We start from the raw sequence: 26,192 nt of genomic DNA on the forward strand, positions 1-26,192 counted from the left end.
AGTGAAGGATAATATATTAATATAATAAATTTTAAAAAAGAAAGGAAGTTATGGAAAACTAAGGATATTTGTGAGATTAATTAAGTGACAGTAATTTTTTTTTTCAGAATATTTTTAAAGTGTCTCTTGACAGAGAGTAGTATTCGGGTTTTATCATTAATGCTTCTGATTTCTTCTGGTAGACGATTGATAAAGTTCTTCCCTGGTAAGTATAATGATGTTGTGCAAAAGACGTATTTAGTTTTGGGCATAGAAAAACATGTCTAAGTCTCGTTCTGTTTTCATTTAAAAATTGATATTTATCTTTTTCTTTTATAATTTGGATTAATGAGTTTTTAATATATAGGTCTTTAAATGTAGGTACTTGAAGTTCTTCAAACAGGCGTTCTGTTGGGTAGTCAAAGGATTTATTTAATATAATTTTAATAATTGTTCTTTGTATAATTTCAATGGAAGAAGGTTACATTTATACGCGGATCCCCAACTAATAATAGCGTATTGTAAAGTGGATTGAACTAAGGCATAGTAAATTAAATATAGATTTTTTATCGACAGAAAGTTTTTAATTCTTAAAAATATAAATAAATATATATATATATTAATTTTCTAATTTTGTTTACTATTTGACATATTTGTTCCTTCCATTTCAGATTTTTATCAATAATTACTCCTAGATATTTAATTTTATTTGTTGTTTTTAGTACTGTACAGTTTGATTTGCAATAGTTTTGGCTGATTAAAGCCAAAACTATTGCAAATTATTAAAGCCAAAGTTTTTACTATCCAAAAGAGATGCTTCTAATTCCGGTTATCTGGGTTCATTTGGACCCCTGTTTAAAAAAACTGAAACTTCTGACTGAATATATAATGGAGTTATGCCTATGTGGTCACCTCCATACAAGTTCCCACTAAAAAAATCAAAACATAAACATGTGACAAGTTTTACGAGCAAACCAAAAAATATATCAAAAAGGACCTTATGTAGTAAGGACCTTACTACATGCCTATTAAAGTATATAACAACCTTCCACGTAACGTTAAACAGAATACCTCTGTTTTTATTTGTGTATTAAAACACTGTAATATTAAATTATATACTCTACTTCTTGTAAATCGTGTTAGCTATGAGAAATATAAGTTATACTTGTAAAATCAATGTTTTTTTAAATTTGAATTTGAATACTGAATACAACAAATTATCGGTGAAGTATGAATGAAGCTGACTGTTGTTCAATGTGATGTTTGAAAGTTGTGACCGACTGCAGTTGTCTGTGGTTATAGAAAGGTGGTTTACCGACAACCGCCCGTTACCGGTTACCACTTACCGCTCACAGGTTACCTGTTACCTGTTATCTGTTACCGAGTCGCGGATTCACGACAGTGGAACAGCGCACACATACCTGTCATATTATAATGTAATCCGTGATGTTACTACGTGTATAACTTGTTGAATTCAATACTCTTATTTAAAAGATATCTCGGATCAATAATTAAAATTATAATATATTTTACACAACAATGAAAAATGCTTAGATTCTCTTTAGAATGGAACGCGTACCGTAGATCGAATGACTATAGCTTCCTCTGACGATTTGGACCTAGGGCCGGCCCTGTGCAGGAGAAATAGGAGCAGCCCGTTCTGGGCGCCGCGCCGACTTGCCAAGGAGCCAAGGATCAAAGGCGCTGATTATACCTAAAATAGCACCCTTGAGATTTTACTAGCGCCAGGCGCCGTTTGGCTCTATCTGGAACAATGGTCCTCGTAAATAGCGCGTAGCGAATCGCGTGACACTATAGTTCTTCATTATTTCGCCTCATATTTCCGCAAGCGATCGACCTAGCTCTAGTAAGCAGAAACATCATATTTTTTATTCTCATTAGAAGAGCAATTTCTTTTAGGTAGGTATTCCAAATAAATTATTAATCCAAATAATGATTAATTATGTATTTATTCCCCAGTTTAAAGTACGAAAACAATTTTGCTAATGCGGGTATTTAAAAAAAATGTAAAACTGTACAAGAGTCGCAACTGCTCCTGGAACGAATGGTATCCCCAATTATGGTATGTCGTGAGGCTGAAGGTAGTGAGAAGGGGAAGGAGAGGAGGGTGAGGAAGAAACTGGCAATTCAGATCTGGTCATCAAACATTGCCAAAGCCATTTCAAGCAATTTTTCAATTCTGAATGGTGGTCGTACTCAAGGGCAATACTGAGAGTATCTTCCACTCTGGAACGTGCCGCAAATACATCATGTACAAATCAATCAAATAAAATTTACCTTGCGACCCCCAGCTTGCAAGTCGAGAGCCTTACACCTCGACCACGGAGGCCATAAAATTATTGCACCATCGAAGAATGTTAGGTAGCCCTGACGTTGAAATAGCCTGACTGTCATCAAGAAGTATCAGGAAAACATCTCTGTGAATTCTGTATTATTATTGTTAACAATCTTGTACGGAAATGTAATATTAGACTAACGTTTTACTTCCTTTCTCATTATACAGAAACAAACATGTAACATTTTTTATTAATAATTTTATATACGCTATTGTCTTATTTGAACGAATTTATATTGAATTATGTTCATATATTTAGATTTAAAAAATTACAAAACTATATTGTGTTTCATGTATTTAATGGGGTGTGGGATTTATAATATAGTATTTTAAATTCTCATACGAGTTATATACATTCAAAATAAAACACAGATAACATCACGTTACAGATAAAATGGAACTTTTCACACCAGGAAATTTATACGTACATAGGTTAATCTCCTAATTGGACAGCCAAAGATCACTGTAATATGTAATATGTCATGTTTTTTAAAAATTAATAAATAATAAATAAATAATGGTGTGATCAAGTTTTCAAGTTACAAAGCCATTCACCTTCAGTCAACAATCCTTTCCGTCCTGATCCAATCTTCTTCAATGCAATCAGTTCAACTCTTCCTCGATCTGCCTCTGGGTTGATTTAAAACCTCCTGTGATCTAGGAGGTTTTGGTTGATTCCACGTGTGTACTGTGTACTTTAATAACTTGGTCGTATTATTTGATAAACTAGCATTTTGGCCGAAGTTTTTAGGTACATTGCGTTTTTGTCATGTCCCACGTTTTTAATAGTTTTTTAATAGATACGTATTGTGCAACATTTTAAAATTATGTATATTTTTTTAATTCAATAATTTATTCTATTTATTCAGTTAAATACTAACTAATTATCGAACCTTAATACATTTTTAATTAATTATGTAGATCAAAAGGAGGTGCGTTTTTACAATTTTCCATTTCTATATTTAATTAAGCAAAGTCTGATTTCATATTTAATTTTGGGTGTGGAAGAAAATTTTTGTGGTATCTTAAATAACTTGCATAACATATTTTTTAAATACTATATTTTGTGATATTACAGGTTTTATTTGTTAGTTTAAGAAGTATACCTAAGGCTTTCATAGAGTTTAGGTATGGTGGATCGAATACATTTTGGTCTGTGTACAAATATCACTTTTGTCACCCTTTTTGAAATTTGGAGTCAAGTTACTGGTTTTCCACCTGTCAGGGAAAATTCCGCTAGTTAAAGAGAGATTCAAAAGTTTGGCTAATGAAAGAGCAAATACTTTGATATATTCTTTGATAAATATTGTGGGGATATTATCCGGTCCCGCAAATTTGAAGCCGTCTAGTGATTTTATTTTAGTTATTACATCAGAAAGACTTATGGTACACTGTGAAATATCTAGAGTTTCATCTGGAGTTGTTTGTTGGTATAGGAGCATTATTTGAGTCAGCTGAATAAACACTTGATAAATTTTGCAAACAAGTTCCATCAATATTATTGCAATGGCTTCCATTTAGGTGCATATCTTTTGCTGACGACACTGCAATAATTATCGAATAAAAGGGAACGAGATTACCAATGCAGCCAATCAAGACATGAAGGTTATCAAAAATGGTTCGATAACAATCTACTATCACTCAACACAGAAAAAACCTATTATATTCCCTTCTTTTTACAACATGATGTGCCAAAAATATTATTAAAATAACCATTCATTCAAAAAATTGTATAAATGAAATTACATGTAATACGGACTGCGCTAAACTAAATTATAAATCTAATGTTAAATATCTCGGATTCATAATAGATTCAAGAAATAGATAACTTATCTATGACTTCTATAACATACGTAACATATTAAACAATAAAATCCTCAAAATGGTCTATTATGCATTAATACAGTCCACATTGTAGTATGGCATTATTGGGTGGGGAGGGGCCTTTAAAGTTAACTTAGAACCCATAGTAACAATACAAATAATAAATATTAAAATTATCCTTAGGAAACCATACGACTTCCCAACTTTAGAAATATTTCTGGAATTTAATGTACCAATCACAGAATTGTATAAAAGAAACCATTTATATCAAAATTCTAAAGAATATTTCATCAATAAAATTCTCCCCTTGATAGCATAAGCAATTGATTCAAAACGAAGGGCCTAATAGCCAACGACCATGGCTCAGCACCACTAATTATAATGAGGTGTGATATGGTGTAATATAATATTGTCCAAAAACAAAATTAAGGTAACAGAAACTTTGAAATACGAACAATTCAAAAAGAAAATTAACTCCCTGAAGTTGGATAATGATATATTGTACCCTTAATATACTCGTACAATCTATAAAAAAAATCCATTGTAATAATACCAATTTTCTTAAATTGTGTATATTGAATTATGTTTTTAGCTAATTTAAAGATTGAATTATATTAATTTGTATGTTGAATTACGTTTGTAGTTATTTAATAAGACTTTGAATATAGTTTACACATTGCCTTTTAGGTATTATTTTCTTTTTGTATGAACTTACTCCTCCCATAAACACGAGCTCCTGGAGCTCACCTTATAGACTAGTAGAATAATATATATATTTTGAAATATAGTAATAAATTAAATAATAATAATGCTAGGGAAATCAGAATCATCTTCTTTGAGTGATTTTATAAGTATTTCCAAGTATTAGTTACGGTAGCAGGTATTAAAATCTTATTAGTGGATTTCTTGACCAATGACATAGATACCCTCTCTTCTGCCTTCTCTGCTTACCTCTACGGGCTTATGGGTTTTTATGTTAAGTGAAACAAAATACTTCTCTTTTAGTTTTCTATGTCCTTCCTTTGTTGTCAGTCAAAATCACATTTCGTAAAATTCAAACAAACAGTTTATGACATAATGTGATGTTGAAGACTCTTGTCTGGTTCTAAGAACAATAGATGAAATAATCATTCTAAGTGGTCTGGGCCTTTGGCTTAAAATAAACCTTCGACCTTGGTGATGAAACATACGAATTCAGTTCACATATTAATGCTTCACTCATATACCAAATGGTAACAGAGAAAATAATGTGTTTGAAATAAATAATATAGATATATTTACATCTCTATATATATTTCATTTTTCTGCGGTTCTCTCTATATATTCTCTCCGATATACTTAACCTCATAGAGATATATATTTCATTATTTTTATTTCAAACACATTATTCTCTTTAAAATCCGTGTTAGTGGAGAACCGCAGAAAAAAACGTAAATCACTATAAGTAAAAAAAACTATAATCCAAAAAAAAAACTGCTGTTACTATATAAATAAACCAGAACTACTGTTTTGCTGCATACCTACTTACCGTGTGCGTATTTAGGTATATACTATAGTAGTGTTGGGTGGGCTAGGTACTCAAATACTGAAATGAGGTGTTCTGGTGTCCCATCTCAATTGAGGTGAGGTGTAAGGTGTCGCAATATTTGCATATCTGAGGGGGGGTGGGTAGAGAATTTCAGAAAAAAATATACGTACGAATGCATGAATTATTGTTGTGTGAGTAGTGTTGCTCAACTAAACTGGCCCCAGACGGTTAGGAGCAGTTTGGACTCTCATGTATTCAAATAATAAAAAACAAAATCTTGACCTACCCCCCGCTCCCCTCCCCACCTTACCATCCTCGCCCCGGAAATCATAAGTTGAAGAGGGTCAAAAAGATAACCCTCTTGAATTGTGCTGTCGTCAGCGTAGCAATGAATTGGTGCATATTCAACGAGATCGTTGATGTGTAACAACGACAGCGTTGATGACAACACAGACCGTTGTGACACCCCCATATTGATTTGGTGTGTAGAGAAGAGGAGCCGTCAACTACGGTTTGAATTGTTCTTACATTGAGTCCAACTATGCAGGGTTGAATGGATCCCATACAATAGGAAAATTCCGACAGGCGCCTGGTACCAGACCATATCAAATGCTTTGGAGATATTTAACCCGAAGGTTCGAGTTTTCAAATATGCGTCACATATCCGAACAGATCGTCAGACGATCGGTTTCAAGGAGCAAGGTGTTTTTAACCATACTTTCCAATATCTTTGAGAGTATGGATGATGGCTATGGGGAAGAAATTAGAAGGATCGGAGAAGTCCCCCTTCTTAGGGATTGGGTGAACGATCGCCTTTTTCCAAAGATCTGGCGGCACCTTTCCACTTTTGAGTGGGAGTTTAAATAATTTTGAGATCACCGGAGTTAATTCTGCAAAACACCTCCTAAGGACCAGGTCAGGTGTTCCGTCTGGTCCGTTGGCTTTGTCTATTTTCAACTTGTTCAATACCCGAAGAACCTTCTTGTTCAGGATTGTTGGTACCTCAATTTGGAAACCGCAGTGCGGAATGAAAGGGGGGGTCTATTTTATCATTAAGAATCAAGTTTTTTGCGAAAAAAAATTCCTAATAACTCAGCTTTTTCGCGGGCCTAGATAGCTAGCCGACTCTCGGGCTTGGTAAGAAATTTCTGATTCCTGATAGAATGGCTACCTGTGGCAGTCTGCTAGCCTTTTGGCAATTCTTTGGTCGTGGTCGCTCTTAGCTCTATTTAGTGTTTGTTCTCTTGCAAACCTCTGCCCGTTTTCGGTATTCCGAAAGGTTATTTGAGGAGTTAATTTTTTGGAGTGCATAAGTCGTGGTTTTTAGTATGGCCTTTATAGCACATCGATGGTTTAGCCACGGCTTTGTGCCTATTCCAGAGAATTTGACGTGAAGGGAATGTAGCAATCCATCGCAGATGTGATTACCTCTCCCACCTCGCGTGATTGATGGGTCATCTGAGCTAAAGCAGATCGTACTCTAGGAAAAGGCGCCAAAGAATGATCGCATGCGATCCCATGTTGTTGTCTTGTAGTGTCAAACCTTCCTCTTTACAAAATGAAACAAACACTTAGTTTTAAACCACTTTATTTTGAGGTATATTAGTCGACCGTGTATTATTCATTAGTGTGTTTCAGATACATCACCCCCCATGAGTCCAAGCACCCCTGCCAAGTCACTAAATGTAGCGAACGACTTCAGGCGACCTGTGTCAGAGGTGTTGGTAACCCAGAGAATGATTCTCGGGGCGGCGGTACCCGTGAACCGCCCCAAATTAAACATTATAAAAAAATTTAATATCTCCTCCCCCTCACCTGTCAATACTCATCCTCTCCACACCTATGGTGAAGTTGGAACTATTGCGCGGTGTTCACATAATAATATAAACATTAAATTAACATTTTGCCCATCTCTCCCCTCCCCGTTCCCCTCCCTTTCAATCACCCCCTATCCATACCCCTCGCCCTCACCTTCACCCTTTACCACCACCACCCTTCACCCGTCAACTTCCCATGTGATTGACGTAGCTATGCCGCTGTGAATTTGTATTGTTTTAGGACTGCAATACTACAAGAGTAACCTATTTTACTAGCCCCCCCCCCCCCCCATTCAAGATGTATTATAAATATTGCATGAACGGCTGAACATTGAACGGCTCACCCCACCACCTCACGACTCTGGTACAAAAATGTCCCATACACGAAATGTAGTTATGTAGAGCAAATACACCAACCACCTCACCACCTCATTTGTAGTAATAAAAAGAAAAAGAGGTCAAAAAAATACATTTTATATGAGGTAATCAACACTACTCTCAAGGTCTTAATAATAATAATAAATTTTAAAATATTTTCATGGACGGCCCCTTTAACAATATTGCTAAACAAAACACGATTTTTCGACAAGTTTTTTTATTGTTAAGATAAAAATATGAATTTAAATTTTGGACATTTGATGAAAGCAACTGAACTACGCAAGAAACACAAAAACAATCATTCTAAAGGTGGAACAAGTACCACGCATTAAACATGTTTCACAGATTTACTTAGACCACATGTGGGATGTAATTAGGTTGTTAATGTTTTAGGTGTAAGCATGCCTGTCAATGTGGTTCCAAACCCAGTAACGGTAGTCATTGCTGTCTTGCCGACGTTGGTTAATTCGTCCAATATAGGCATTGCTGCGGCGCGGGCGAAGATACCCTGAGGAATAAAGAAAAATAAAATAAGGAACAAGAGAAATTGTTAAATAAAAAGCCGAAAGAAGGTGAATAAAATGAACTTTTAAAGAAAAGTTAATCGAAGGAAGGCGTCTATAGACGAAAATACCCTGTGGCTGTAAATGAATGGTTAATGATTTCGAAAAAATTTTTCAATGAAAAGACAAGCTAATGAATAGTCGTAGGTATTATTTATCATATTTTTTTGTATTAGGCAATTCACCTTAAAAAGAGTGCTATGAGCCGTTAAAGTTAAGGGAGATGGTTATAGTTTTATGGGAAATCTATACGGGAATAGGAAATCTCAAAATATTGAAGTCATTCAAGTCTATGAACTTGTATAGAACTGAGAAAATGCGAGAATTGTTGAGAGAAAGTAAATAAGGAATACTAAGGGGAGATTGGTGGGTGATTTTTATAAGTAAACGATAAATGCCTTTGAAAGATGAATGATTTTTACAATTAAAGAAAACATGATCAAGAGTCTCATTTTCCATGCCGCACTGGCAGAGTGGACTATCTAGGACCCGGATTTTAAACAGATGGGATGCAATGGAGCAATGACCAATTTTCATTCTCGAGATACAGGATATAAATCTTTTAGATTTTTTTTTTGCCGTGGAACCAAGGTTTACTTGGAATATGATTTTGTATTCCAGCATAAAAAGCACCAGTTCGGGTTTTCGTATCAGTCCAATTTTCTTCCCAGCAGCGAATCATGTTGGATTTAAGAATTGGGATGACGTCAGAGATAGGAATTCTAAAATCTAAAGGATTAGAGACAGAAATTGTTCCAAGTTGTAGGTATTGTTAATAATAATTAATTGTTCTAACTTTATTACGCAGTATTTAAAAAAAAAGTTTATTGTATTTGTGGAAAAACTGTTAATCATGTAAAATCATATTTTTTTATAAAGTAAATTCATTAAATTATGAAAATATCATAACTTAATGAAAATATGATAATTTAATGAATTAAGTTCACTTAACTTAACTTTAACCATTAATTAACAGTTCACGAAAAATGTGCCAAAATGGAACAAAATTGATCACTAAATGCGGAAGGGTCCGCCCGAACTGATCGGAAGGAAGAATATTTTAACCTAGTGAGAACTGGAAGAAGTTCGACAAGATGTTGAGATAATATTACTGAATTTCTAAGAAGAATATGGTGAAACCATGCTTTGGGGAGAGTTATAACCGGATTGTATATCGTAAAATACGCGGATAGAGACAAAGTGATGTATGCGTTGGTACCAGGTAATTGGGATAATACGCAATGAATAAAATTGCATTTGACGTGAGTTTTGAGTAAATTAAAACCAACAAATATTAAAAGTAAAAGAGTAGGAATAAATAAAGGTAGAAGACACTCACCTGGAATGCAATGCAGACAATCAGGAAGAAAAAGCAAGTTTTGATCATCATTTTTAGTTCTTTTGGTGTCTTGGACGGGCAAAGAATGAAGATGGTTAGAAAAAATTCTGCTATTTATCAAAGTCGCACGTAAGTCATTGGCTCCTGAAGTATACACAGGTGCTTTTGATGTTTGATCTGAATGATTAATTGCGAACAAATGTGTAATGCTTTGTCAGTTTGAATAACATATTTAAGTATGACGTTTTTGTGAACACATTTATGGCTTTCGTCCACTTTGTATTAATGTTCGGACCGGTTTCACGTTATGATTGGCATCCTCATACAGGTGAATGCACGTCGTCAGGTGAAATTAGTCCGGTCATTAATCCTTAAAAAGTAATAAAAAAATGGAATTGCCCAGTAAACCAAAGGTTTCAACATTCCAAATAACTATATTGTATTCCCAACAATGTTTGGCTTCCCACGTAAAATATCGGTTGCATTTTTTTAAAAATTTAAAAATATTGAACGTTTTAATTCGTTTTAAGTCCACACAGGAGGACTTAAAGAAAATAATTTCCGTCAGAGCCTGTGTCATCTGGGGATGCTGTATATGGGTATTTTTAAAGAAAGGAGGTTCTGAGATGGAAGAAAGGTAAGAGGAGTGGATAGGAATCTGGGGATCAGTGAGTTCAGACGTATGACTCCTTCCCACTGAGGTGCAAGATTGAGAAAGTCCTGCAGGAGAGGTGTGCTGGAGTGTCTCCTTGAACTGGCCTCTCAAAACCTTGACAAACCTCACCCCATGTATCCGGCCACCTCTGCTAAGTCAACAGCAAACATGGATTGAATACTTTTAGGTACATGGTTTTTGGTTAAATTTACGCTTTTGATGAATTGTCTTTTTGTTGGTGTATTCCAAATTCCAACTGTGTCTACTTTTGCTGTGTCTTTTTCCACTTGCGGACATGCTACATATTTCGTCTCTGAATACCTAAAATGCGTATTTGTGAGAAGACGAAAAGGCTTGCCATAAGGACACGAGGCCACAAATATTTCCTCAATACTTTTGAATAAGGGTTATTCGCTAACTACCCACTACTACTAAATCACGGGATATTATAAATGTAGAATTTGTGAAGATGAACATATTTGTAAGAAAAAAAAATCTCAGGATCATTGCCTTTTAAAACACAGTCAGAAATTTAACTTTCGTTTGAACCCCCCCGGTAAACTACATTACGACATCTGTCAACATTTTAAACAAAATAAATACACATTTCAAATACAATTTTTTTTTTTTTTTTAAATGTAAATTTATTTTTACAAGACAAGGTTTTTATGAAAAGCACTAAGGATAATTAATTATTTATAAGCAAAGATTTTGTATTTATCGAAATATTTGGCGGTTTTTTTTTAAAGTGAATACCTCACAAGAGTCCCAACTGCTCCCGTCTGGAGCCAGTGAGACTATGGCATCCCCAATTGGGGGATGTTGTGAGGCTGAAGGTAAGTGGGGAAGGGAAAGAGGAAGGTGGGGAAGTACCTGGCTATTCAGATCTAGTCACTAAACACGGCTAAAGCCATTTGGAGCAACGTTTCAATTCTGAATGGTGGTCTTACACCAGGGCGATACTGGTAGTATCTTCCACTCTGGAACGTGCCGCAAATATACTATATATTATTTTAATTAATTAATTGTGAAATAACACAAATTAATCAAATAAAATTTATTTGCGCACGCCGGCTTCGAACCCGCGACCTTCGGAATGGCAGTCCAATGCGTTACCACTGGACTATGCCGGCCGTCAAAATAATAAGGTTAAAAATAAGCCGACGTAGCACAGTGGTTCCGTGCAATTGACCGGCAATCAGAAGGTAATAAATATTGCTAATAACTAATTAACAAAATAATTTGATATGCACCTTTTTTACGTTAGCTCCACACAGGAAAATAATTGCTCAAGAATTGATAAAGGCGGGCTATCTTGTCATCTTTGTGGATGCTTTGGGGAAGGAAGGAAAGAAAGTTCTGGGAAGGAAAACGGGATGAGGGGTGGGTGGGTCTGGAGGTGTTATGGAGTGGCGGGAGTATGACTCTCACTCGCAGTGCAAGACGATATTCCGAAAAAGTCCTGCTGGAAAGGTCAAAGGGTCTCCCTCAACCAGTCTCTCGTGATTTGGCCAGCACGGGGAAAACTTACTTATATGAAATATTGCTAATTTATTAAAAATCTGGTCAAATTTCGTAACAAAATAACAGTACAGCACGAATATGTTATGAGGAAATCGAATGTTGTGTTCTTAAAAATAATAATAATTTCGCATCTCGTCCGTATATTTGTTCGGACAAGTGTTAAGATATATCGTGAATGAATAATATTTTACTAGGAAATTATCATACACACACTTTTCACCTTTTTAACAGTAGAGTAAAAAAAGTACTCAATTTTCTCCGTGTGCCACGCAGTTGTTGAGAAGACGCACCAAGACCCGGACAAACCTTACCCCATGAACCCGGGCACACCTGCTAATTCACCAACCATCGCGAACCACCAGTTCTAGGGATCATTGATCCGGGGGTATTTAATAGTAATAATAATAAGAGATTATTCCAGAATGTATGCAGGGGTAGAGCAATGCTATACATACCATATTTTGAAATAACATAAGAAACACGATACTATCATTATAATTTTTATCATTTTATCATGTTCAATGTCCATGTGATGTCAAATTTGTGCTGCATTTGCGAATCCCATGTTTTATTGCCGATTTCTGAAAACGTTACACTTATAATGCAATGGAACAGCAAATAAAGCGACCGCTAGTGGCATTTCACGCAGTTTGCGATACGATAGTTTACGCTACTGTCGTTTTCCATAATTCGCGGTTCGGCTCGCGCTTTTTACTCACGTGTAAACGCAGCATTAGATACCTTTTCCGCGTTGCCCGCGTCTTACAGCCGGTATTACAGTACAACAATTAGTCAAATTCATTTGTCATTTGTAGAAACCTGTAGAAACTTTGGCTAAAGAAGGAGGAAGAGCAACAAGGCATAATACCCCATAAATAAATCACGGAAATATTTTATCAAATCACACCCCTTTTTCTTTCGCATTTCTTATGATAAGTTCAAAAAAAGATTTTCAACATTTTTCTTTAGTCCCTCTGTTGACAGTGGAATAAATTAGGTTAACTTCCAAATATTTATATTCTTTTGCACAGCTTGTTCAACACGTGGCACAGGTGTATCTGGTGTAGTGTAGTGTGTACGGTATTGCGTAGGTACATTATTTGTAAAAACATCTTGTGATATGATTAAAATATTATTAATGTTTGGTATAGATCGCACTTCCAAAATGACCGTTTTACAGCAGCGCGCTGCGTATTTTATAGTAGCGTACTTGATAAAATGCATGTGCGGTTAAAGCAATTCAACAATCTTGCCTTTGGTCCCGTGGATTTTAGCGAAAATATCTTCGGTTTTATTTCATTGGCGGCTTGTGACTTTTGAGTGTGATAGAGTGCAAAGTTTGAAATTTCGGCACTATTGATGTTGTTTAGTTGAAAGAGATTTTTTTTTTGAAAATAAGATTTTATGTATGAATATTTTTAGAAAATTTTATTTTGGCTGTGCGCCGCACGGATTTCCAGAAAATCTTCATACAATAAACCAAATTTTCGAAAAAAATAAACACTTTTTCGGCAACAACAAAATCAATAATGGCATTTATGGTTTCATTAGCACTCTATTAGGCCCAAGTCAGTGGTTGATGTATGTTATAGTTATATGGATATTTACAGTACACGATGTCCGGAAACTTTGTGGTACAAGCCGAAAAGGGAGCATTTCGATTGATTTTATTTGTTTAATTTTTTCGGCAACTAAAGAGTTAAAAAAAACTCAATGGAGCAATTACTACGCTTCGACGCATTTGAGATAATATTAAACAGCCCTTTGCGACCGACTATTTGAGATTTTTTTTAATATATATGTCACCAAACTGACACTAAATGTCATTTTATAATTTTTTTTTTTAAATGTTCGTATTACATTTACACGATAATGAAGTATTGAGTAGATAAACTACGTAGCATTTGTAATTACACATCGCATAGCTTAACCATCGAGATGTAAGTATTTTAACAGCAAAGTTGTCCTTACTTTAAAAGCAGATAGGCTGTAGAGCAAGGTAATAGAATTTCCTCTGTAGTTGTAATGACTTAGAAGCAATTTAATGTAATGACTTTATCGTAAACCAGAAACTGGACAGGAAAATCATTTACCGAATTCAAGTACGTAATTTAAAAGTGACATTTTAGACATTTCATTATTTTACATAGTTGTTTTTTTTTTATTTACTCTTTGTGATACATAATATTAAATCACAAATAATCAGTTCTGAACGAAGATAACTGATACTTGTAATTCTGTAATTTTATTTACTCTTCGTGGTACATAATATTAAAGCACAAATAATTAATTCTGAACGAAGATAACTGATATTTTTAATTCTGTAATTTTATTTACTCTTCGTGGTACATAATATTAAAGCACAAATAATTAGTTCTGAACGAAGATAACTGATATCTGTAATTACAGAATTATCAACAAGATTATCAATAAATTACAAATTACAGAATTTTATTTACTCTTCATTGTACATAAAATTAAAGCACAAATAATTAGTTTTGAATTAAGATAACTAATATATGTAATTCTGTAATTTTAAGATTCTATTCACTAAGTTTTATTTTTTGGAGCACATGTTTTATTTATATATTACATTTGTAATTTTTACCTAAGTAATGTACCTATTATTACCTACTGTCTACAGTCCTAACTGCTCGCAACCATCTGGAACCAGTGAAACTATTCCCCAATTAATGAGGCTGAATGCATTTGAGAGGGAAAGGAGATGTGGAAGAGGGTAGTGGAGAATTACCAGGCTGTTCAGATCTGGTCACCAAACACGGCTAAAGTCATTTCAAGCAAAATTTCAAATCTGAATGATAGTCTTACACCGGGGCGATGCTGAGAGTATCCACTCTGGAACGTGCCGCAAATATACCTTATTCTATTTAAATGTTTAAACTGTGAAATAACACTAATCAATCAAATGAACTTTACTAGCGCACGCCAGGATTAAAACCCGCGAACCTTGGTTTGATAGTTGAGAGCCTTGCCCCTTGACCACAGAGTAATAACTTACTGAAGTTATTTCGATGCTATTAAAACTGCTACTTCTTCATATTGGTTATCTAAGTTGTATAAGCGTGGTATAAGCATTGACGTATTATATTTAGATGAGACATTAAGCGAAAAAATAGGTTCCCCTCTTTTTTACCTCCAACTCTCCCAACGATCTAACTAAAACCACCGAATCTGGTCTACGCGCACCACTCACGTTATAATAGTGTAACAAGTTTCGACAAGATATTAGTATTATATATCAGTAGAGCCTCTAATTGTAGCTCTATAGGTATAAAGGGGTTTATGAACTGTTGAGAAGTGAGTGAGAATTAGTTAAGAGCTTCACAAATGCACTCATAGAGGGCAGTGCAAAGAGGTTGCTTGGAAGTCCGTAAGATGGCACCTAGTGGCTAATTGAATATTGACATTATTATTGCAGTAAAAGATAGTATTAGTTCGTGTGACTCTATTAGGAACATGAAATGAAATCAATTTCAATAATGCAGGGCCATTAATAAGGGAAATATACAAACCATCCAATTAAAGTAATTTCAAGTAACATTTAGATTCTGATTTGTGGTCTTCGACCAGGGCGATACTAGGATTGTTGCAATCCAGAGAAATCACGATCTCTGCATAAAGAAGAGATAAAAATACTGGTTGATTCACATAAGACATCAATATGCAGAAACACAATCAACGCGACAACTCAACCTGCGAAGTACCTACACAAAGAGAGATTATGATGTACGTCTTTAATTTGTCATTCGAACAATAGATGGATATGGTCAACATGCTTCCGCTTCCGCGTTCGTTACGTCACTCGTGACACGTGACACAACATGGCAGCCGGGCCTGCTCTGTGCACCAGTTATTATTGTTATTGCCTGTGAATGTAATACATAAAGAAGTGTAAGATTCATCAATATTCCAGGAGTTTTGCTCGTGACACTCGAGCTGAATAGTCAAGTGTCATTATAAGACAGCACTTTCACCGTTGCTAAATGCTATGCTACAGGACCAGCTGTAGGCGAAATTATTTTATTTTATTTATGTTTTATGTGAACATCAGACAAGAGTCTCAACTACTCGAAGAAAGTAGGACTTTGGGGAATTTTGTGATACCGAGGGAGTTTATGAACCAATTGGTTATTGCTATTATTGTTTTAGTGAACGATATTTTTTGTTCGTGTGACTATTAGGAACATTACATGAAATTAATTGCAATAATTCAGGGGTGTTAATATGGGAATTAATTACATTACGTTAATGCAAGTATATTTCTGTATCGGTTTGTATTGAGCTATTTTTTCTGAAAAAAAACTGCGTCGTGCAAATCATCTAATTAGGACTATGGCAACCCCGATTTGTGGAATGTTATGACACCGAATTGTATTGGGAGAAGAAGGAGATGGTGAGGAGGAAGGTTAAAAAGTATTTAGCTATTCAGATATGTTGGTTGAAACTATTGAAAATAAGAAAATTGTACGAATACAACATATGCCTCCTAATCTACAAAATCCAAAATGGACTTATACACACAAACACAACATTTAAACAAACGTCACAAGTACACGAACATTATACTAGGCAACATAACAAATTGTACACACATGCTGTAAGGACTGAAAGTGGCAAAAGAGGCATTGGCCACGAGGGTGTACAAATATACAATCTCCTTCCAGATAAACTTAAGACGGAGAGTATAAATGTATTTAAGAAAAAACTTTTTAATCTTAAGTTATTAGAGCAATATTAGAATACTATTTATTTAATGTTATATATTTAAGTTAAGAAAGTGAAATGTAAATTTCTTTTAACTTAATAAATAAAAAAATTTAAAAAAAAGTAATATTTCGACTCTGAATCATCTTTCGCAAGGGCGATACTGAGAGTATACGCCATTTTGGAGCGCGCCAAAACAACATTTTTCACTTGAAAACGGGTCTATTTTACAACTTGATATTGTGTTGAACTACTCGGCTAGCGGCAGTACTGAATCCAACAAGAAGGGTATTTAAAAACCCAAGTTCAAGCAAATCCTCTGCTCAGCATCCTTAAAGATCGCCGTTTTGTAACAAAACTCAGGAAAGCTTTATGTTTAAAAAAATAAAAATCTGTAGCAGCTCCTCCAGCTATTTCAAGAAGAGAAAACCCAGCAATCAATTCGTCAATCTATATATATAAAAATGGGTTCCATGATAACTCAACACAGTGACAATTCAACACACTTTTAAAAAGTGATATAAAGTCATTAGAAACGATGAAAAAGGATTTTTTTAACCTAACCTAATCTAACCTAACCTACCCTACTTAACCCCGTTAATAAAGTTTTTGTTTCATCACTTTCCATGACTTTAAATAACTTTTTAAAGATGTGATGAATTATCATTGTGATATATTTATCCGGTCACCATAAAAATGAATGATGGTTTGTTTGTCCCTTATGGACCTATTTTGCTGAAAATTTCAAAGTTTGTTCTTATTAGTGTCGGGAGTGTTTAGGGATTGGTTTTAATGGTAGAAGAAGTCAGGGACGCTCGTGGAAGACTTAACACATTATCTCACATAATGTCGATATAATGTAGTTTTATTAACAGTAACAATATGGAAGTAAGAGATGTAAAGAGAATATATGAAATGGAAGTAATGATTGAAGAAATTGAAAAATCACAACACTCACGTGTGGTAAAATGTGGCGTTTGTCATGAACAAAGAAAGGGGTGGAAGGGGAATTTTTAACGTGGAAGTGAATGGCAGGGTAAGTCGAGGATGTTCAAGAAAGGCATTGCACGTTCAAGTGAAACAAATACAATAATATTACAATACAATAATGTTATTTTCATATTAAAAATGCCATCAGTTTTCAGGTACACTAGAATTCACAACTTTATAACTTTACTCCAAAACGTTAATAACCAGTTATTCATAAATGTTAAATAAACTTATTCATCTTTTTTAAATCATTGCTCGGCCTTTGCGTAACACTCGTAAATCGATATGCAAGAAATACCCAAACTATATTACGATACAACATTTACAGCACCCAATATATATCGTCGCTGTTAAATCAAACCGGCATATGTGCAAAAATGGAGCTTTTGAGTTTTTGGTACCAAAAAAAATATTTTTTTCCCTTCTATTTTTATGTCGAACCGACATGTCGTATAGTTGAATAAAAATCTGTCAGATGGCGTTGGGCCGGTATGCATTTACGCGGGAATCGTCATTCTTTTTAGCAGAAGACAGACCTATTCCGCAATACGCCAGTTGCTTCAAAACTTTCAAGGGGGAAATGCGTCCATCATGTAAGTAAAACTGGATTATCTCACAATAGTACATTTTTATTATTACCCAGATATGACTTATTGTATGACTTATTGGCAGATAATCCGGTTTGCACTTAACAAAAGCGTTTATAGCAGCCTCAACTAAAACAAACCGGCATATATGCCAAAATGTCCGACCCGGGTAAAATATCTCCCGGCTAAAAAAAAATTCAAATAAACAAATTTAATAAAAAAACTTTAGCAAACTGAAAGATGCGAAACTGCGGTGAGGAATACGAATCTAAAACCCGTGGAAGAGTGAACCAACGAAGCATGAAGCCTCCTTGCCACAACTGTAAACTAAAGTGTTCCTAGTCATTACTACAGATCTCAAAGTTCTCGGGAGTATATCGATGGTGGAAAATCTATCGCCGATCACAGAGATTATCTAAAATAACGAAAGGAGTCAAACCTTGCAGGAATCAGCTACTACTAGTACAGAGGTTTTTTCAAGTCATACAAACTTTCACACCGAAGAAACATCAGTATGATGTTTGTCTCATTTACCAAAACACGACAGAATATGAGAATCATATTCTAGAAAAGGACTTGTCCAGACTGGAAAAGGAGAATGACAATAAAAGCACAAATTCAACCGTCGTAGCAGTATAGGACCTACAGGCAGTGCTGTCATATCCGCAAGGGGAGGCGTCTTCCTACTACTACATTTCAAAGCTAGCCGTTTTCAATTTAACAATTGCTGAATTGAAAGGCGACAAAACAGTAAATTGTTACACTTAGGATGCGACACAGGGAAAAATAAGCGTTATTGAGATTGGGAGCTGTGTGCTGAAATGACTGCAACATTTAAATGACAAAGCTGACTGTCCAATAGACGTTGTCTTTTACAACGATAATTGTTGTGGACAACAAAAAAATAACTTTATCATGGAAATGTACAAATGTGCTGTTACAACATTAAAAAACATAAAATCTATCATACACAAATTTTTTGTAAAGGGCCACACCCATAACAAGGTGGATTCGGCTGAAAATAAGTTAAAAGAGCACTCCGAAGCGGACCGATATACTTACCTTCCCAATACGCCATGGCCATAAAAATGGCAAAGAAAAGTGGCAAGCCTTACCTGGTTCATGAGTTGAGTCATGAGGACTTTTTGATATAAAAGCTATGACGGACCCCCGGGTAATTTTACCAATTTTGGACATTCGAATGTTTAAAGTAATTAAAGACGACGGCAACTTTTACTGCAATATATCCTACGGATCACATGCCTGGGAGGAGGCGAAGAAAAGGAATAAACGTGGCAATGGGAGCGTGAATCCTGTTCTGATGCAAGCTTATTTCAAGAGACTATTGATGAGAAGAAGAAAAATGGTATCCTAAAGTTAGTTACCGCCGGGATAATACCGTCAATTTATTCAGATTTCCATAAACGATTGGGAAACTTTGAAGTTACCAGCAAAGGGAAGAGCAGTTTTATGTTAATTGTTTATAAAAAAATTGTGAAGCAATAAATTATTTTTTCATTGACAACATTTTCTTTTTTATATACCTAAAACAGGTTCCAAAAGAAGAAGCCACTATGACACAAAAGCAAATATTACACTGATTTTAAAGCCATACTGGCATATCTGCATTTTACTCTTAATTTAAGCAATTTTCGATTCATTTGCAACTACTACTTCAATAAGCAGTATTCGTCTAAATTTTATTCATTCATAAGGTGGCTTTGAGGTGAACCAAACGGACGTTAAAAGGAAAATATCATATGCGAAATCTTTAAAGCGCTCTGGTGAAAAACAAGCATTTTGCAGATATGCCGGTTTGATTTCACAGCGACGATATGTGTGTCATCAATATAATATTATGTTGTGAATCATTCTATCGTTTGGTTACGAAATAAACTATGAAAACGTGACTCGGTAAAAGGAAAAACCGAAGAATGGACATTATGACGATATTTCGCAGTGGTATTTCGTTCTTAAATTTGTTAATTTTTATAAATTTTGGAGGTTTTTTCAGTCTATCAATCCTAACACAAATCCAGATCATTCGTCGCATTGAACCTGCGAAAACAGCTTTCCTTTCCGATAGCATACATTTTATAAGTGGGAGAATCGAATTCAGTCCATCATTATTAGTGCAAATCCAAGGTTTCAAATCATTACGTCCCATAACGCCTGATAAAATAACTTAACTTGCAGTAGATTTGAAGTAATTTGGGCCCCAGACGAACTAACGCACATTTTCTGTATTGAAAGAGTTCAAAAGAATTTTTTTAAGATTTTGTTATTGCGGCTCACTCCTTATAGACACGTAGAGGTTCCGATTAAATAGTGTTATCTTTTATACGTCTAAAAATGAGAATATCTGGCTAAAATAAATTAATCAGTACCAGAGTCTCACTAAGGAAGACGTCACCATAATGTGGAGAGAGCCAGTTGCTTCCTAAATGTAATTCTTCATGTCCTACAACGCACTTACAAGGTGTTTGTCTCTGCAAATAAATTGTGTAAACGGTACAATTATAACGACTTATAACAACCCAATCTGCAATGTTATTAAAGAAATGTACAAATTGAATTAAATAAATAAATAAAATAGTTAAGTAACTATCATTCAAATCATTTTGCTTTTTTAATTGATTCGTCTTATATCCTCAGTTATTTGCAGTCTCAAAAGTTTATGTTATTTTTTCTATACCAAAAGACCGCAAATGCATTGATCGTTTGCGGATAATGTGAAAAGGGAAAGCTACATCCAGTCACCAACATAATATACATAACTAATGGTTGACAAAGAAATCTTTTGAGTTGATGGTCAATATGGTAGGCACAATAATAAATACTGATGCAATCACAAAACACTTTTACTTTGTGGGAATTCTTAAATGTATAGAATATTTTCCACACAAATAAACAATATTATAGTCTGAAGTTAACTCTGAACCGAATTAATATTTTGTTCATTTGGTTTCGAAGACGCAACCTTTGAGTCAAAAATTCAAGGAGTTTACCACCCTACAACAGAGGTTGTCAATTGAAAAATTGTGTTGCCAAAGTTTCAAATATCTCCTGAACTAGGTTTATGTTTGTACAACGAATACAAAAAATATATCAATAGAACTGTATGGAGTTTTTCCAAAATATAATATTTCAGTTTTTGGCGAGTCATTCAATTGTTGTGAGTTAAACGTTCTTCTGTAGGTAATCAAACTTTTCAAGACATTAATTTCATCTAAGAATTAATGCAAGCAACACGGTAACACTTCTAAACAAATGAACATACCTTTCACCGCAATCTTCAAGTCTTCAACACAGCATGGCTGTCTTATGAATGTATAGTTGTTTTTTCTCTTCTGAACAATTTAATTTTTTTTAAAGTGATATTTTAATGCCATTCAATTTCTAAACATATTCTACCAGTATCTTCATCAACAGAATGCAAAAATTACCAATTTTTTGACAATATGTAACACCTAATTTTTGGACTGTTTTCCTGTTTTTTTCTTTCTCCTGAAATTCTTTGATTGTATGAGTAGCTATTCTACATGGTACAATCATCATTGATCGGCCAATGAAGGATCCCCTCTGATGATGACCTGCTGTAAGGTATTTGATTTTAAGCACCTTAGTGCCGGAATGCTGAACGTCTGTCTGGGTCGAAAGTAACCAAAACCAGTTCACTCGGATTCACCAAGCAGTCTTCTTCAGAATACTTGTAATGTTGGCTTACTCAACTTTCAAAAATTAATGTAATACATACTTAAAATGTCGTATAATTCTAGAGGATGTAGCAGTAGTGTCAAGTGTTGAGGCATGCCACAATCTTTACTTTAAATCTTGAATCAAAGCTAACGAAATCATTCTGCGTAAGTTCTGCCATCACTTGTAATCATTACCCGTAAGTGTTACAACTGGTCACAAAGTTACAATTATTGTGACGACTTGTGCCGATATGTCGAGATATGTTGGTGGTAATAATGATAGTAGTAATAATGATACTGATGTAATATCACTCACTAAGGACAAAAATTAATTAATTAATTAATTAATTCACAGAAAGCTTATTAATCCCAAAAGCAAACAAAAATATATTTCAAAAAGGACCACACTACATGGCCATTAAAGTATATAACAACCTTAAACACAGCATCAAACAAATAACCGACAAACTTAAATTTAAATCAACACTAAAAACATTTATTTTAAACAAATGTAACTACAGCTTAAATGAATACCTTACATAAATTAAATACCTACCTCTGTTTTTATTTTTTTATTTAGGTACATACATTTGTTAACATGTAATTTTGGGGTTATGTAATATAATGTGTATTTGTTGGGTTAGCTGGAAGACATAGGATGTAACCTATAAGCTATACCCTTTGTACTCTTTTTGTGCAATAAATATATTTTTTAATTTGAATTTGAAATTACTAATATTAAATATTACTAATTTATTCGTAATCTGGATAAAAATGGGATTTCAGGCCCTTAACGAATGAATTGATAAGTTACCTAATAAACTTTCAGTAAAATAAGAATGTATTATCCCGATGTCAGAACACGTGTTCATAAAAAATTTCAATATTTTCGAATTCCTCACTTTATATTATCAAAGGAAATGCAGGTGCATGAACACGTGTTCCGTTTGGTGGTATTTTACATTGAATTCATGTAAAATACTAAACAGTATACTTTCACTCCAGTGAGGCAGATTATCAGAACTGAATATCCAGGTACTGTCCAATCCTACTCTCCCCCATCTCCTTCCCTTCCACTCACACCAGCCTTACAACATACCTACCCTAATTTGGGATGGTATAGTACCACTGACTGGTTCCGGCTAGATGGAAGTTGTGAGAATCCTAAGTACCTATGTGTTTTCGGTCAAATTTAATTGTGTCACTTACATATTGTTGTCAGATTTTTCATTCAAATCCTCTTTTTTTATATTTTTAATGTGAAACTGCACAATAGTTAAAACCGTCTGGAGCAAGTAAGATGACATCCTGTCCAGTATTGGGATATGTTGTGAGGCTGAGGGAGTGGAAAAGGGAAGGACATAGGGAAGAGGAAGGTGGAGAAGTACCTGGCTATTCAGATCTGGTCACCAAACATGGTGGTCTACTGAGAGAATCTTCCACTCTGAAAAGTGTCGCAAATATATAGGGTTTTCCAATAAGAGGTGTTATTTTGAATAGCCCGCTATTTCGGTAGATATTACTTTTGAAGTTGTCATTTTTAATTTATATACATAATAAAATAAAAACGGTGATAAAAAGTGATAAGTGATAAGAAGTGATGTGTTGTTTGTGGCAAGTGTGTGTTTATGTACATAAAATAAATAAAAAATAAAATTTATATACACAATAAAATAACACCTCTTATTGGAAAACCCGAAACTATACATTATTTTAAAATAGTAATTTGCGAAATAACACAATTTAATCAAATAAAATTTATTTGCGCACGCCGGCATTTGAACCCGCGACATTCAGCTTGCTAGACCTTACCCCTTGACCACGGAGGGTATGAAATAGAATACGATGTTCATGACTAGTAATGTCCTTACGAGGCTTGAAGGATTAAGTACAGAACACATTCATATTTGAATGTGTGTTTTGTATTGCGAATTTGAATGTATTTTATATTACATTTAAGTTAAAACGGGACTGCAGGCCTTTAACGCATTCATTGACAGATTTCCTAACAAACTATCAGTAAACCACAAATGTGTTGTGAGGATGTCGAAACATGTGTTCATAAAAATTCTGATATATTCGCATTTCGACATTATATTTATTAGAATAAGCGCAGCTTCATGAACACGTGTCCCGATAATATATTATAAATATTTATTTTTATTTTATTAGCAAATAGCTTGCCGTTTTTAAAAGGATTTTAATTAATCAACGACTCATTTTTCTTAGTGCATATGTCGGAATCCTTTAGGTTTTGTATTATTTTAGAGTATTCTCTCTTATTTAATTGACAATAGCTCAAAGAGCTGAAGCCAAGGCACGTTAAGACTAATTATTTCCCCCTCAGTACCACAACCCAGTGTTATTGTTCAGAAGCAATGACCTTAGCCGCTGATCTCAGTAGCGGTGCCTATGTTCTCTGTTCTCATCTGCGCTCTTCTGTGCTCTTCTGTGCTCTTCTGTGCTCTTCTGTGCTCTTCTGTGCTCCGTGGTGGGAAGCGAATGAAAGGAAAACTATTATAGCAAATGAGAAGAACAGGAAGTCGATTACTATTATGCATAATGGGGAGCAGTCACATGACACTACTGGCTTAGTGCTGTCAGAGCCGGAACTAGATATTTTTCTTCATCAAATAATTATTTTTTTTCACTAATCTAGCATACATTATAACCTTTCTTTATATTAACCCCTATTTTATCTTTCTTTTATTTTGTTGTATTGTGTTGACTAAATGTTTTCCTCTATTATTTTTCAAGAGAATTTTTTATAAACTAATGTAATTAACACTTCGTGTATTGACTGTATATTACGGAAAAGTCTGTAGTTATGTTCGGTATTCTTTTTATTAATAAATAACTACGAAATTTGGCTGAAGCGGTTTTCAATAATACATCCGGAAACAATAAATGAACGTAAAAAATACAACAAAATGATTTACGAAAGGAAGGTTCGAGAATGTTCCGATAATGCGTCACGTAGGCAAAATAATTCGATCTCGATGTCTCGGTTGCTTGTACTGTACTGACCATTTCGTTCACGTTGTCGCTTATCTAGGTGGAATATAAAACATTCTCGAACATTCTAGTTGCTACAGAAACAAATTTTAAAATAAATAAAGAAAATCCAAGAAGCTTGTTTGGAAACTTCTAGAATAACGTTCGAGTCAAGTTGTGGCGTACCACTACAAGTCTAATATTATGTAAAAAGCCTTACTGGCGTAAATAAAATAGATTAAAACTAAAAAATCGTTGATATTGTATAGCTTTTGAATGCATTACTAAAAATTTCTTCATCAATTTTAAAATATGAATGTTGCATAATGTATAATATACATTGCATCTTTTGTTTCCAATTATCAGATTTTCAAAGCTCAAGTTGATGGAATTTACTTTGCGGGTTGTAATGTCCCATTGACATATATAATTTCAGACAGAAAGAACTGTGCAAATTTTATGACCAGCGTATAGATATTCTGTTTTATGTTAATGGGTTGTTTTATTGAGAGAAGGAGTGAACCTGGGTCTATACCCTTGTGTTAGGAGAGAGGAAACACGAGCAACCAGGTGGGAAAGGTTTCGAATATTTTCTAAAACAATGACCACGTTTGATATACTCGATATGTTATCACATCTCATTGTAATAAATAATCATACATGTACTGCTAAATGGTTAACTTCTAATTAAAAACCAATACAATAATTTTCATTGTTACAAATTTGGGCACCTTGTCCTTGTTTCAGCTCTGACTACAACTAGCGAACGAAGCATCCTTTGCATAAATCTTCCGGAATCGAATCACCATAATATATCATTTCAAAGCCAATTGTCATAGAATTTATAAACATTCTTAAAAATATTAACATTGTTCTCTATACTGTTATTGTTTTCTTGTTCGAATATGCATAGATAAAGACAATAAGTGGCCAAGACAGTATGTTTAAAATTGAAATTGATAAAACGTGTGAAAATAAATTACAATAGGTGGTCCACGATGCATTTGATAATATTGTAACCATAACTTTCTTCATTTAAGGTTCGTGTGTCTTTCATTAAGTATTTGACTTTCATTTCCTCACAAAATAGTCTGTAAAAATTAATTCTTAGTTTCTTTTGAAGAGTAAACTTATTTTTTAAAATACATTAGAGGACATTTATATCACCATTCATACTAACATCTAAATTTTAGTGTACGTAAATACACGTACGTACAAAACATGTCTATAAACTC

The 26,192-nt window shown here is 34.3% G+C and overlaps 1 long non-coding RNA gene across 1 annotated transcript; it reads right to left on the reverse strand.

The window, feature by feature from the left end:
• Positions 1 to 8,082: 8,082 nt before the first annotated feature.
• Positions 8,083 to 9,942, reverse strand: LOC149418673 (uncharacterized). The gene is made up of 2 exons (XR_016302991.1): positions 9,785 to 9,942; positions 8,083 to 8,390 (listed from the first exon to the last, which is right to left on the reverse strand). It is a non-coding gene; the product is annotated as an uncharacterized LOC149418673 (long non-coding RNA).
• Positions 9,943 to 26,192: the final 16,250 nt, after the last annotated feature.

The sequence above is a fragment of the Hesperophylax consimilis genome, chromosome 13 (assembly GCF_061612785.1).
Source record: "Hesperophylax consimilis isolate HC1 chromosome 13, BYU_Hcon_1.0, whole genome shotgun sequence".
Taxonomy (NCBI): Eukaryota; Metazoa; Arthropoda; class Insecta; order Trichoptera; family Limnephilidae; genus Hesperophylax; species Hesperophylax consimilis.